Genomic DNA, 15,513 nt, shown 5'->3' on the forward strand with positions numbered 1-15,513 from the left:
GAAAGTCTCAGTAGTATTCTAGCAAAAGTCTTCTACTCCTTCTTCAAAAGGCTCCTAGAATAAGAACATTCAATGCAACTATTGCCACAAGTTTGGTCACATGAAGCTTTAATATCAGAAATGATTAATTTCCCAATCTAAGCAATCAGGTTCACTGCCCAAAGCAATAATGCAAAGCACACTAAGCCGAGGTATTTCTTCTTGTATAGGTTCAAGGAGTTATACAAATACCATTGTTGCTAAGTTTTATTTTTAGGCTATATCTTGGGTTGTGTGTGCTAGTTGTGGGTTTGATGATGTGTTCATAGTGGCTTTTGGAGTTGAGTTTAGCATCCTTTTTAGTTTTTATTTATTTTTAATTTTTTCTAGTTTGCTGGTAGTAGTTGTTAGTTGTTGGAATTCACTTGTTGGACTTGATGATTTTTACTATTAAAGGTTTGAACCCTATATGATGTAAAAACATAGAAGATTTAGAGAAAAGCCTCATATGGGCATACAAGTAGCTCTCTCCAACCCTTACCTTATAGTAAGAGTCATAGAGAAACTCATATACTTTGTGTTTCTTTTCCTTTCATTTTTTTTCTAAGTCTTTTGGCATTTCAATGATCAAACTTCTAAGGACATGTCTTTCAAATTCCAACCTAAGAATAGTTCATGATTTTGTGCCATTTTCTATTTATTATGGATCCTCAAATTATTCTTAGATGAAATATAAGAATCATGAGGGTGCTATTTAAGAGGGTGAAAAAATTTAGAAGCAGATAATTAAGCTAACAAAAAAACTATTCCAAGATTCTTAGTTTTTTTTTTTCAATTCTAGTTAATATATTTTAAGATTATATTGATTGAGGTTTTGTATGAAAAATGTAACAGAAAACCTATACTTTTGTATACCTGGTGTACTTAGACTACATTTGACTTTGATTAAGTGTCTCTCAACTTCTTGTGGTTATGGGTGATTTGTTAGCCAACTAAATAGTCTTTAAATTGTTTTGGTCTTTTAAAATTTATCTTTTCAAACTCAATAAACAAATATATAAATCTATTGTTGCAATATTAGTAGGCTCATATTGGGGGTGATCTCCTCACTGAGTTCAAGAGTTCAGAGTAAAATTATTCAGCTTATATTATTTATTCATATGCATATTTGGATTGTAATTTACAAGTGCATTTAAGAAAATTTAGTTTTATATCTTATATGTTTTATGTAAATTTCATATTTGGTGCCTATTAAATATAGATATATCTATAATTTCTCACCCATTCATTCATCTTAAAAACTAGATATCATTTTCAATCATTTTATTCTTCCCAACTTTTATGTATAAGCACATGATTAAGACTTGTTTATCAATATTTTTAACACTTTTGCAAGCAAATATTTTTTTCACTATAAAAAAATATAATCTCCATTTTTATAAGGAAATCATGTGATATCATATTGGCTAACACCTCACAGAAATCCTAATGGCATTTGTACACCTCAATAAAAGATAGTAATATTGAAACCAAATCCATTACAATCCATATTAAACAACAATTTTGTAATAAAAATTATTTTTTATTTTTTATCTTTGGGGCAACTCCTATTTCTAATCTACTGCTTTTTAATATAAAAAGCTATACACTAACTCCTAAAATGAAATTGTGTTGGGATCCAACCATTTCCAGTGATTGTGGGAGTTAATTTCCTATTACATACAAATTAGGGTTACGTATTTTACGACCCAGTCATATGGCATGTATATAATACAGCAGGCTATGACCTGAAAGCCCCTGAATTAAAAGATCCAGACTCAAAACTCCAAGCATTTTGTAGAAAATAAAAACTTTAGTTTCTTTGAATTCCTTTCCTTTTCTATAATGTAGAACCGAACACTGTAAAAATTCCCATAAAGAAATTAACTTAATGGGTATGAAGATCACAGGTGATAAATTTCTGTTCGCCACAACATAAAACAATATATTAAATCTATGTCCAAATGATGTACCTAAACAATATCACTAATCCAAACAATAATAAGTACCATCTGAGAGTAGAAACTATTGTAGTAAATGATCTAAAGAAGCTTGAACAATATCAATAATTAATAGTAATACGTTCTCAGAGTAGAAATTGTTGTAGTAAATACAAGCTCCAAAGTCCATGTACTTGAATATATCATCCTCAAATAGTAGTCTTGGAATAATGTCATTGGAATAAATAATTCTGAAATATCTGGGTTTATGTGAGTCTGTCCTTGTAAAACCAATGTCACACCAACAATTTCTATAAAGTGTGAAAAAATCAAAACAAGTCAAAGTTTCAGGAATCTTGACTAGTCAACAGTAGTTGATTAACTATCATTAACTTTAACATAAATGATACATATACATATATGCTCAATCTAAAAGAAAATATAATTTCATTACTAGAATACCATGATGTATTGATTATGTCGACCATTTCGGTAGTCCTAAGAACATAAGGGAAACAATATTGTAGGAGTGTCTTACCAGCCTACCATGAAGCTATTAAGCTTCCCTGAAATCTTTCTTAAAATGAAAGATACCCAGCCCAGCATCAAGGCAGACTAAACAATTAAAACCAAGAAAGTAATGGAATTGTGAAACACATTCTCTACAATTCAACCAAACAAGTAACACATCTTTGCAATACAAGTAACACAAATTTTTGTAGCCAAATGCAAGATGATATATTTCAATCAGTTACATAGGAAAATTAATTAAGATCAATAGGTTTCTTCTCATATATCCATCAGGAAGGCATATCACACTTTAAGGAAAACTCTTTCCAAAAATTAGAACTTCACCTCATAATAGTAAGGTAGTACAATCCCTCTCTTAATGACTCATAGCTCATTTCAATTAAATCATGTCACAATTAATCTAAATATTGACCATTATCAATACTTAGTTATCTCTGTGTGCGATATTTCTAGATATCTAATCCAATATAGACAATCCTCTTAATCCAATTATTTATTCCACATGAAACAAGTCAACTACCTAATATAATTGTGCATCCATAATGCTGAAGGTGCATCTATTATATAATATTTTCAGTCACATAAGATCACATTTGTCCTACATGTTTTCTCCTAAATAAAAGGTCTACTCGTTGGCCAAAATCATGTTATAAGGAAAGGTATTATTCATGATTAGTCATTACGATGATTTAAACATAATAATAATTACATCAAAAAACTTCTTCCATAGTAATGAAATAAACAAGAATTTAGGTCAACTCATGAACCATACTTGCCATCTAGGTAGACTTTTGACCATGCATATAAAATAGATATGTAAAAACAACTTAGCCCAAAGTAGCTTAATGACCACATTACTGGCAGGTAAAGAAATACATCAACCAACGGGTTATTCCATCCTAACTTCTCCTACAATAATATCATAGTTGATCACACATCATCAAGGATAACTATTGCAAGATAATATAAACTTCCACATATTACATTGTCATGGAAAGCATATCATGACAAAATCACATTGTATTAAGAAGACAGTACAAAGACATTCTTCTTACACATACTCAGATAATTTTAATATTCTTTTAAGTTTACCAATACCATTTCACTATTGTAAGGAAATACTCAAATATCTCACTGAAATGTCTCTAATTTCAATTTTATAGCTCTTGGTTTAAAAAGAAAATGTCATTAGTGCACATTCTTCTAGCATAAGCTATGTGTTTTCTATGCAAAACAAAATCTAACCAATGTACAAAATCTGAAGGGCACTAGTAGTCAGGGAAGAACTGTAGGTTAGCAAGAGTTACAAAGCTATTCTATACTACATGCAGGCATATTCAATCCACTTCCCTGTGCACTATAGTACAAACATTCATTCATCACATACATTCTCGTGCAATTCAAAAAGATAGTGCAAGGTGTTAGATTAGTTTTGGTAGTAAATTATACAACTAAAGCCACATTTGAGAAGCTGAGTTTCGTAGTTAAGGAAGAGGCTTAACCCTAGTCATATCAACTCTTGATGGTTCTCCAAATGAAAAACTTTGTTAGCCTAGCTCAGATTACACAATTTTCTTCCTAATCACATTAACAATCATGAACTTGTTTGACAGGAAGAGTGTTATTTTAAGGTAGTTGTCTTGGAGAGTTATTGATTGATAAATGGTTTTCCTACATAATTTTTTTGTTACAACTAGATACAACACAACTTTCATAGTATGCACATCTTAACATCTTACCATCTTACACTTAGTACATAAGGTAAAATCAGTTTATGGATGTATGTAAAAATAACAAGCTCACTCTAATTCCGGTCACCATATGTTTATTTCCATTTCTTTTAAGTTTCAATGAAAACATTGCATTTGAAACTTATATAAGTAAGAGAAAGGATGAAGAACCTGGACTTCTATTGTTAACCCAATTCCTTACCAAAATCGCAGCTCAATCTTCTTCCTCTAGCCTCAGCCATCCAAGTTTCCTTACTAGAAAGCTCTGCAGGGCAAGCCATCAGTAAGCTTTCTTGACATCCTTTTTTGTTGGCATTAGGTCTGAATCTAAGAAATTTATACTCCTGTCTGAGCTTCCCACAACTAACAGACACCATCACCCTCACATTTCCTTTGGGTGACAATTTTCTCTCTTCCCCATCTTTCCTCCAAAACATGGCATTCAAGTTTCCATTGACGCCCACAAACTTTCCAAGCTATGCCAGCCATAACCAATTCCAAACCCAATTACCAAAACAAAAGGCTAAATCTCCCAAATTTTATACCCATCCACAAAATTCCTCCAAAGTGCAGGCTGAAGAATTGGAGCGTCTCTAGAAGGAGGAAGAACAACTATGCACTGGTCAAGATCATGTGGATTAAGAAGATTGCAGATGGAAAGGAACGTGAGAGTGAGGGTTTGATTGATAGGAAAGCCTAGAAAATCGTCAGTAGAAACGAGCTCACAAAGGCACGGCAACAGAATCACGATGGGGTCAATGCAGTCTACATTTCCGTCTATCTGCTGTGCCACCACTCATCTTCCTGCTGCCGCCATTAGCACCAGGATTTCTAACGCTCTCAAAAAGGCTGCCATTGTTGTTACGGTAGACGTCCAAGGTTCGAATCTCGCTGTAGCTTCAGATTGATTTTTTTTTTTTTCCCCATTAGCTGCCAATTATAAGTCTAAAGAGAAATGCCTTTTCCCCCATTAATGACATGTTTGTAGAGATTTTATAGCAATCACAATAATGAACGGTAAATGCTATTTAGAGCTGGTAGTTACGTAGGAATATTTGTTTATTTTTTTTTGGTGACTGAACCCGCAAGAATGATAATTAGGCATGTCTAACACAAGTATTCTTATACAAGATATAATCAGCCTAGAAGATACAACCCAGATCTCAGATTCTCCGAGATGCCAAATAAATGATTTTTTCAATGAAGATATTATAAATTCGCATGAGGATATGATGAGGAGATAACAAGAACAAAGCCTATAATAGGCTCAATATTGGGTGGAAAGAAGAAATTAAAAAAAATTACAAGGAAACACCAAATATGAACAACACCTTACAGGTTACATGTGTTCATTCATGGCAAGCACATAGTGATGCTGCCTTACCAAACACACGTTTCTTCAAACTGTAGTCGATTCCTGCAAATGGCCATAAAGAAAGTAATGTACATTCCTCCCACCCGCTCTCCACCACACTTAGGCCACTTCACCACACTCGGGCCACTTCACCACACTCAGGCCACTTCACATGGTGATTATGCGAGCAAGAGGTATTACTGCCCAATTTAATTTCCAGAGATTCTAGTGAGTCTGGCTTCCTGCAACGATAACTTCTAAAAAAAGAAAATAATGCTGCTACTACTATTTTATTCAGAAAACAACAGATATGATATGCATCCCTAATCAATTTGCAGTGTGAATAAAATAAAACCAAAACCAAGTAGCAAGAAAGCACTACAAATATTATTTAATTCATTTGTTCAGGCTGGATAATAATCTTCTCAATATCTCAATCCTTCTTCACAAAAAAAATAAAATCTCAAATCATACTCTCCCAAAAGATTTTAGAGAGAATTTATAAACAAAGCCAAACAGTTAAGAATTGGTTTTGGCAACCACCAGACCCATAAAGGTTTTGTTTAACCTTTACTAAAGTTATAACAAAATATTAAATTAATCCCTAAAATTAAACACCACCTCGAATGCAATGCAAACCCTAAAATTTAATAATAACAAAAAACATCTAAACACCATCACAATTGTAAACCAAAAATTTATTCCTGTGCCCAGCACTTGCTCCTGCAGCAGGATACAAAGGGGTTGGAACAACTAAATGCGGTTGAGGTTATATTAGCATTCGCCCCTCTTTTACTAATCTAAAATGCCAAATTAAATTTTAGTAGAAAATTTAGATTACTTTGCTACTAAACAAGATTTAGAAGTCTGCTTTCATGAAGAAGATGATTTATGTACACTAGTCAAGATTTTCACTGAACTAAGGAGCTAATAGAATGAGTGGGAACAGAGGTAAATCTTGGCATAGATAGATAATTTGACTATACTCATATTTGTCTCCTAAAGAAATAGCTGTATTTATTTTGACACCAAAAAAGATGCCTAAAGTTAGGGGCAAAAAGCCAAGAAGTGTGAAATCTAGAGAAGAGGTGGAAGTAGGCATTCAATCCACTCTTATGGAAAGTTTGCAACCTTAACACATTTGATAATGAGAGAAAAAGGCTCTTCTTGTTAGTCATGAAGATTATTTTGTGAATGTTAGAGGAATTAATACCTCTGACAAGAGATGCATAATCAAGCAACAATTTGATTCTTCAAAGGTAGAAGTCATTTTGTTACAAGAAACCATGTTATGTCAAGGAAATTATGAAAAGAAAATTTTAAAATGGAAGGGTTAGTGCTCAGTTCATGAGCAGGTAATGGGTGCTTTAGGAGGACTAGGCATTTTGTGGACTCCTAAGATGGTGCAAGCCCAACTGATTACACAAAGAGGAAATTGGCATGTTTATGGCTCATCCGCTACAAATGGTAAGAAAAGGTTGTGGGAAATTTTAACAGGAAGAGAATCTAGGACCTCAATGTTATCATGGGTGGTGCTTTTAATTCTATTCTAAATGTAGATGAAAAGATTGGGGCTATTTGCCCTCTCACTTGAACCATGCAAGATTTGTCAAAATTTCTCTTCAATCCTAGTGGATAATAATTTACTAGATGTGATTCCTAATTTAGGTGGCTATACCTAGACTAATAAAAGGATGGTTTTCTTTTAGATAGTTGAGAGACTAGATAAATCTTAGATATCCTAGTTACAAAGAATACAAAACTATGTTGTTTCATTAGATATTATGGCCTTCTCAAGCTTTGATAATTTTCCAATTGATTTGATACTAAATTTGTCTCCTTCTTTAGCTACCCACAAACATAGGTCATGTTTTAAGTTTGAAATGATGTGGTTCAAACATAATTTTTTTTCCATTTTTATTGAGGCAATGGTGGTTTAATGCACCACCTATTAGGGTCACCAAGATGTATCAGTTTTGGTCAAAATTCAAACATATGAAGACTTATATTAACAATCATGTCATTCATCATGGCTTGGATAGTGACACTTTTTTGAAACATAAAAAATTATAGGAAGACTAGGAAGAAATGTGTTAATGGAAACATGGTTACATGAGGGGACAAAATTATCAAAAAAATTTATGCTTTTGCAAAATAGAATCATGCTGCCAGTGCTATTCTTTTTATCAAAGATTCACACTCAAGGACTTCTATTCTTGATTTTGAAGGTATTTAGTGGGAAAGTGTAAACTTTTTAAAGAATTTTATCTACCCTTAGGAGGTTAATATACCCTAGCAAAAAAAACAAGATGAGTTATTAAATAATATCCCAACTTTAGTTTTAGCTTAGGATAATATCATGTTGATGACACCATTCACTATAGTGGAAGTTTATAAAGTTGTGTTTTTTATATCTCCTAATAAATTCCCCAGGCCTGATGGATTCAGAAGGCTCTTTTTTCAAAATGTTGAGATTTTATTTGTTGGGACCTATTGGAAGCATTGGAGGAATTGAGGAAAAGAAAGGTCATATTTCCAAAATTTAATACTACTAATATTGTTCTTTTTCCTAAGGTCAAAGACCCTAAGACGTTTGCAGATTTCAAACCCATTTCATTGTGCAATATGATTTATTAAATCTTTATTAAATCTATATACCTCAAACTGAACAAATGAGTACCAATAATAATTTCATTAGAACAAGGGGGTTTTGTGCTAGGAAGGGAAACAATGGAAGATACCTTGGTAGCACATGAAGCTTTACATTCCATTAATTCACATCAAACTTCAAATTATTTTATTAGGTTAGATATGATGAAAGCTTATGATAGACATGTATATTTGGTGCATCATTCTCAATCATTATGAATGGTACTCCAACTGGTATTTTCTCATCTTTATAAGGGATCAGATAAGGTGATCCACTATGTCTAATTCTTTTTATCTTGATGGTAGAAACATTGAGTAGATCAATAAAGTCTCAATAGGTGCAAGGGCTATAGATTGGTTCATTAATTGAGGGTAATTCTACTACATAGGAGTAGGCATTGCAAACCTACATCTCAGTTACTCCTAAGAAACTTGCACCTGACAAACATGCTTTTTGTGAGAAAATGCTAACGCTAGCTAACATGTAAGAGGAAGTCTTCTATATAGTGAATGAAAAAGCTCCTGGGTGTGATGACTTTCCTTTTGAATTCTATAAGACTTTCTAGGATGCCATTGGCCTTGACCTCTACAAAGTCTATCTTGAAGCCTTTTAATAAAAATCTTTAGGGAGCATAATAAACAAGGGCAATATTAAATTCATATCTAAATTTGGTGACCCTGAGGATATCTACAATTAGCGGCCTAACATTAATTAAACTTATGTGTTATGGGGTTTTGAAAATTTACATTAATCAAGATTATAAGGATGTATTGTTGGAGTACTTAGAGAGATGATGTTCTATGCAGTAGGATAAACTTTGACTTAGAGGAATGATCCGAACACTATAGGATCATACATATCCTATTGGAGTACTCAAACAGAAGATGTTATGTGTGAAAGGATGGTCTTTGGCTAGAGGGAAGGATTCCAATACTATAGGAATGTACAATGACACTCACCTAGATGTAGTTGAACCCATCACTCTACATTTTCCTTTAGTTGTCCATTTGCTTTTAGTTTTCATTTTGGGCATTATGCTTTTGTATGGCCTTATGTTACCTTTGTACTTGATTTTTGATATAAGAAAGTTAGACTACCTAGGTAGATCATGGTTTTGTCTCCTAGCTTGGGGGAGTGGTTTCTTATGGTTTTATGTGATTGGGTGGAAAATTTTTTGAGGCTTTTACATTGTCCAACATAGGATTTTTATGGTGGTTATGAAGATTATTATGAAGATGTTTATGTAGATGCTAATGATGATATTTTGAAGATTTCTCCAAATTGTGATGTACTTAGTGTATTTGAATTAATGTAAAATACAAATCCTAAAAGGGAACTTGTTGTTGTATTTTAAAGAAAGTGACATGAAAGGGTTGGGTAGATAGGAAAGATGGACTTTAATGAGAACTATTGATATGTAAAGATATGGTTGTTATCTCCCTATCTTAAAATCTTATTAATGAAAAATTTGGAGTTATTCTTTTAGAAAATTTGAAAAGTGTTATGTATCAAGAATTTCTTAAGAAATATGTTCCACTTTTGTATTACATGTTGGGTGATGCGACGCGCTCCCCTGCCCATAGGTGGTTAATTATGTGGTGTTCCATGTTCACTAATAGTCATGGCTTTTGGTGCAATGGCAAATGGTCACAACAAGTGGTATTAGAGCCTAGTTGTTTTTTAGTTATCCTCTGCAGGAAAGTCTCACGATTAAGTGGGAGTCTCACGGTTGAGTGGAGCAATGGCAGATGATGGTAAGCTGAGGGTTGATAGGTTTAATGGGCAGAACTTCCAGTTATGGAAGATGCAAATGGAAGACTATTTATATCAGAAGGATTTATGGAAGCCGTTGGAAGGAAAAGCCAAGAATCAGGGAACTATGTCAGAGGCTGAATGGGATCTTTTGGACAGAAAGGCACTCGGAAGCATTCGGTTATGCTTGGCACCATCGGTGGCATTTAATATTACAAAAGCAAAGACGACAGAAGATTTGATAAAAACCCTAGCGACACTGTATGAAAAGCCCTCTACTTCAAACAAGGTATTTCTCATGAAGCGTTTATTTAATATGAAAATGGTAGAAGGTGGATCTGTTGCAGATCATTTAAATGAGTTTAATACTATTACTAGTCAATTATCTTCTGTGGGTATCAATTTTGATGAAGAAATTAGGGCTCTCTTGATTTTGTGTTCTTTGCCTGAAAGCTGGAATGGCTTGGTAATGGCAGTGAGTAATTCTGTTCCTGGATCAAGTACCCTAAAATATGATGATGTGATCGGTGTTATTTTAAGTGAGGAAACTCGTAGAAAATCCTCAGGTGGATCTACATCAAGAAGTGCTTTAAATGCACAAAGCAGGGGCAGAACGACTGAAAGAGGAAGTAACTCTGGAAATCGTGGGAAATCAAGAGGAAAGTCAAAGGGGAGGAGGTCTCAATCGAGAGGACCAAATGATTGCTGGTACTGTGGGAAACTAGGGCACAAAAAGAAAGATTGCTAGACTCGAAAGAAAAATGAAGGAGATAAATCAGATGGAGACAAAGAGGCAAATGTGGTAAGTAACAAATCCGAAGAGGATGCTTTGCTTCTATCTTTAGAGAGTGTTGATGATTCATGGGTTTTAGATTCTGGTGCTTCTTTTCATGCTACACCTCATAGAGGTTATTTCATTGATTATGTCCAAGGGGATTTTGGGCTTGTTTATTTGGGGGATAATGAACCCTGTCAGATTGTTGGAAAGGGAAAAATTAAGATTAAGTTGCAGAATGGGAATCATTGGCTACTACATGAGGTAAGACATGTTCCAAAACTAAGTAGGAATTTAATTTCAGCAGGGCAACTCGGTGATGAGGGTTGTGTAGTTACTTTTAATGATAAAAATTGGAAGGTTTCAAAAGGTTCCCTTGTAGTAGCAAAAGGTGTGAAAGTAGGCACCTTATATCTTTGTACATATCATATTGTTCCTTCTACTTTGATTGTTTCAGAGAAAAATGAATATTCAGGAACAATTACTGTAGTTGAGCAGGGAGAACAAATATCTGCTGTAGATTCTGATACAACGCTGTGGCACAATAGACTTGGGCACATGAGTGAGAAAGGTATGAAAGTACTTCATTCAAGGAAAGTTTTACCAGGTCTAAAATGTGTGAATATGGATTTCTGTGAAAGTTGTGTGTATGGAAAACAAAAGAGAGTGAGTTTTGTAAAGACAGGGAAGGAAAACAAAAAGGAGAAATTAGAGCTTGTGCATATAGATGTATGGGGACCGGCTCAGGTATCTTCCCTTGGTGGCTCTCATTATTATGTTACATTTATTGATGATGCAACTAGAAAAGTATGGGTTTATTTCCTTAGACAGAAATCTGATGTATTTCAAACTTTTAAGAAATGGAAATGCTTGGTTGAAAATGAGACTGGTAAGAAATTAAAATGTCTCAAATCTGATAATGGTGGTGAGTATTGCAGTCATGAATTTGAAGATTATTGCTCCACTAATGGTATTCGTAGACAAAAAACTGTTCCGAGGACTCCATAGGAAAATGGAGTGGCTGAACGCATGAACAGGACTATAATGGACCGCGCAAGGAGCATGAGGTTGCATGCTGGGTTTCCCTTACACATGTGGGCGGAGGCTGTCAATACTGTAGTATATTTGATTAATAGAGGTCCCTCTACTCCTTTGGGCTGTGGTATTCCAGAGGAAGCATGGACTGGTAAGAAGGTGAGTTATTCTTTTCTCAAGACCTTCGGTTGTGAAGTTTTTTCTCATATAGACTCTGAAAATAGAACCAAGCTAGAAGCTAAATCAAAGAAATGTGTCTTTGTTGGATATGGCATTAATGAATTTGGCTATAGGCTTTGAGATTTTGAAAATCATAAAATTATAAGAGGCCGGGATGTCATATTCAATGAAAAAGTGTTGTACAAAGATCTGTTGCAGCAACATGAGAAGAAAGAAGATGATTATGTAGTGCTGGATGATACTCCAAAAGCTGATGTTCCAGCCATTCCTCATGATGTGCAACAACTGCAACAACAAATACCACACACACCAGTGAATTTTAGATGGTCAACAAGGCCAATTAGACCTCCACAAAGGTTTTCTCCCTCTTTGTATTCTATTTTACTTACTGATGATGGTGAACCTGAAAGTTATGATGAAGCTGTGCAGGTGGATACTAAGATTCAGTGGGAGTCTGCAATGAAAGATGAAATGGACTCTTTGCTGAAAAATAAGACATGGGATTTGTGCAAGTTGCCTGCAAGTAAAAAGGCTTTACAGAATAAATGGGTTTACAGGTTGAAAGAAGAGGAAGGAGGTAAGAAAAGATTTAAGGCTAGGTTAGTTGTAAAAGGATTTGCACAGAAAAAGGGAATTGATTTTGATGAGATATTTTCTCCTGTTGTTAAAATGACTTCTATTCGTACTGTTTTAAGTCTTGTGGCTACTGAAGATTTGCATTTAGAGCAGATGGATGTTAAAACAGCCTTTCTTCATGGTGATTTGGATGAAGAAATATATATGGCTCAGCCACAGGGTTTTGAGGTCAAAGGTAAGGAGAACTTAGTGTGCAAATTGAAGAAAAGTTTATATGGCCTGAAGCAAGCACCTCGGCAATGGTATCTGAAATTTGACAGTTTTATGCATGAGCATGGATATAACAGGTGTCATTCAGAATCCTGTGTTTATTTTAAGAGGTTGGATGATGATAGCTACATTATTTTATGTCTATATGTTGATGATATGCTTATAACTGGGTCTAACATGCATCATATTAAGGGGCTAAAATGCCAGTTAGCACATGCATTTGCTATGAAGGATTTGGGGGCAGCAAAAAAAATCCTTGGTATGAAGATTTGTAGAGATAGGAAGAACAGAACATTGACGCTATCTCAAGCTGATTATGTTGAGAAGGTGTTGCAACGTTTCTCTATGGAGAATGCTAAAGCTGTCAGCACACCTTTACCTGGTCATTTGAAATTGACTAAGGAGATGTGTCCCAAGACACAGGAAGAGGAGGATAAGATGTCCAAGGTACCCTATGCTTCAGCTGTAGGAAGTTTGATGTATGCTATGGTATGCACTAGGCCAGATATTGCACATGTAGTGGGAGTCGTTAGCAGGTATATGAGTCATCCAGGTTTTGAGCATTGGAATGCTGTCAAGTGGATTCTCAGATATTTGAGAGGAACATCCAATAAGTGTTTACACTTTGGGGGCTCTACTACTGATTTACAGGGCTATGTTGACTCAGATTTGGCTGGGGATATTGATACCAGGCGGAGTACTACAGGTTATGTCTTTACTGTTGGTGGGGCAGCTGTGAGCTGGGTTTCTAGGCTACAGAAGATTAATTCTCTCTCCACTACAGAGGCAGAGTATGTTGCTACTACAGAGGCAGCCAAAGAGATGATATGGCTTCAGTTCTTCTTGGAAGAATTGGGACATCCTCAGAAGGATAATTTTTTGTTCACAGATAGTCAGAGTGCCATTCATCTTGCTGAGAATTCAGCTCTGCATTCTAAGACCAAACACATACAGTTGCGGTACCATTTCATTCGGTCAGTTTTGGAGGATCAGCAGATATGTTGACAAAGGTTGTCACAAGGGAGAAGCTGAACTCCTCTTCAGCTTTAGTTGGTCTTTTAGACTAAATGTGAATAAAAGAACAGTAGAGTCCAGGGTGGTTTGATCCAGTGGGAGCCCCATGCGGTAGTTGTATTGCTACAGGATCAGTCTCCAAGTGGGAGATTGTTGTTTAGTGTGGAGCCTAATCAGTCCCCAAGTGGGAGATTGTTAGATTGTGGTGACTGATCAGGAAAGTACTGTACATACTTCATAAATAGTGGGGTTCGGGGCATCGACCCGAAATTTTTTTTTTTGGAAGTAGCCGACATGGTAGCCGACATATAATGGCCGACATATGGCCGACATGTTATAACCCTAAAGCGGTTTAATACTTGTATAAAAAGGGCTTAGGGTTGGGTATTTTTCATATGTGGTGATACGAAATTGGTTCTTGCGGCGGTATTGAGCTGTAAGGGATTACGAATTGTAATCAGGTTGTAATCACTGGATTGTAATAAGATCAGACTTTCTATTTGGTGGACGTAGCCCAGGGATTGGGTGAACCACGTTAAATCTTGGTGCCTTGTGTTCATTTCTGTGTGTTCTATTATTTTTTGTTATTGGTTATATTTGCATGTAGTTTTTATTTCTGTCCATGGTTTATCCTAACAAGTGGTATCAGAGCCTGGTTTTGGCCTGGTCATGGGTTCAAATCTCTCCGGTGCCTTCCCGACCCGCGTAAGCACCTGGTATGCGCATCAAGGGGGAGATTTTTGGGTGATGCGACGCGCTCCCCTGCCCACAGGTGGTTAATTATGTGGTGTTCCATGTTCACTAATAGTCATCGCTTTTGGTGCAACGACAAATGGGCCCAACATTACAATCTTTTCTTTTCAAGTGTGATTTGTTATGTAATTATGTCTTAGAGGTAGGACATGCTTAGATTAATTAATCATAAATACTTTAAGGAAATGAATTCAGGAACTTATTTGTTAGGGAACTTGTTAGGACAATTACATATAAGATACAGTAAGAGAAAAAATTACAAAAAAAAAATATAAATTATTCACCAAACTTAGTAACATTTAGAGTTCCCATTATTTTGCCCAAACTTGATTTCACTTAGGAGGAGAATGGGGAGTTTTCCACCTCCAATTGGGACTACACTCTTTGAGGATATTCATTTGGGTTGCCAAATTGCCAAAGGGAGAGATCATTTATCTCAAAGATATGATTGTTTTTGAAATAAAAGCAGCCAAAACAAGGGGGTTGGCCCATTACAGACAAGTTGGAGGACTATCGGTAGATAACCATCAGAACAGAACTAATCCCTAAAGCTTTAAAAAAAAAAAATAGAAGTTTATGCTATAATTATTACAGTAACTATAGGCTTTAAACAAAATGCATGTTAACAAAAAACATAAGTAAATACTAATGTCATAAAGATATCTACAGGCTATAAACAAAATGCCTATTAACCAAGAGAAGTCACTTAACAAAAATAAAGACATGACATCCTTAAAACCAAAAATGTCTGTAAACCAGCGGATTAAAAACATGTAGGAAAAAGAAGGGGGAGGAGCCCTTAAGACTTCTTGACCTCCTTCTTCCCCAAGAGCACATTCACCCAGTCTTCCACCAGGAAGTCATAAAGTAGCTTGGAGTCCTCCCTGGGTAGGTCCCCTTCAGCTTCCCTCAACAGGCATAGAGTGGTGGCCATC

General features: G+C 35.2%; 1 pseudogene; it reads left to right on the top strand.

Annotated features, from left to right (window-relative positions):
* LOC149550733 (triacylglycerol lipase OBL1-like) overlaps window positions 1–5,127 on the top strand; it is a 31,990-nt pseudogene extending 26,863 nt beyond the window's left edge.
* The last annotated feature ends 10,386 nt before the right edge of the window (window positions 5,128–15,513 follow it).

This window comes from Cupressus sempervirens, chromosome 6 (assembly GCF_028749045.1).
Source record: "Cupressus sempervirens isolate cs-2001-9-10 chromosome 6, ASM2874904v1, whole genome shotgun sequence".
Lineage (NCBI taxonomy): Eukaryota > Viridiplantae > Streptophyta > Pinopsida > Cupressales > Cupressaceae > Cupressus > Cupressus sempervirens.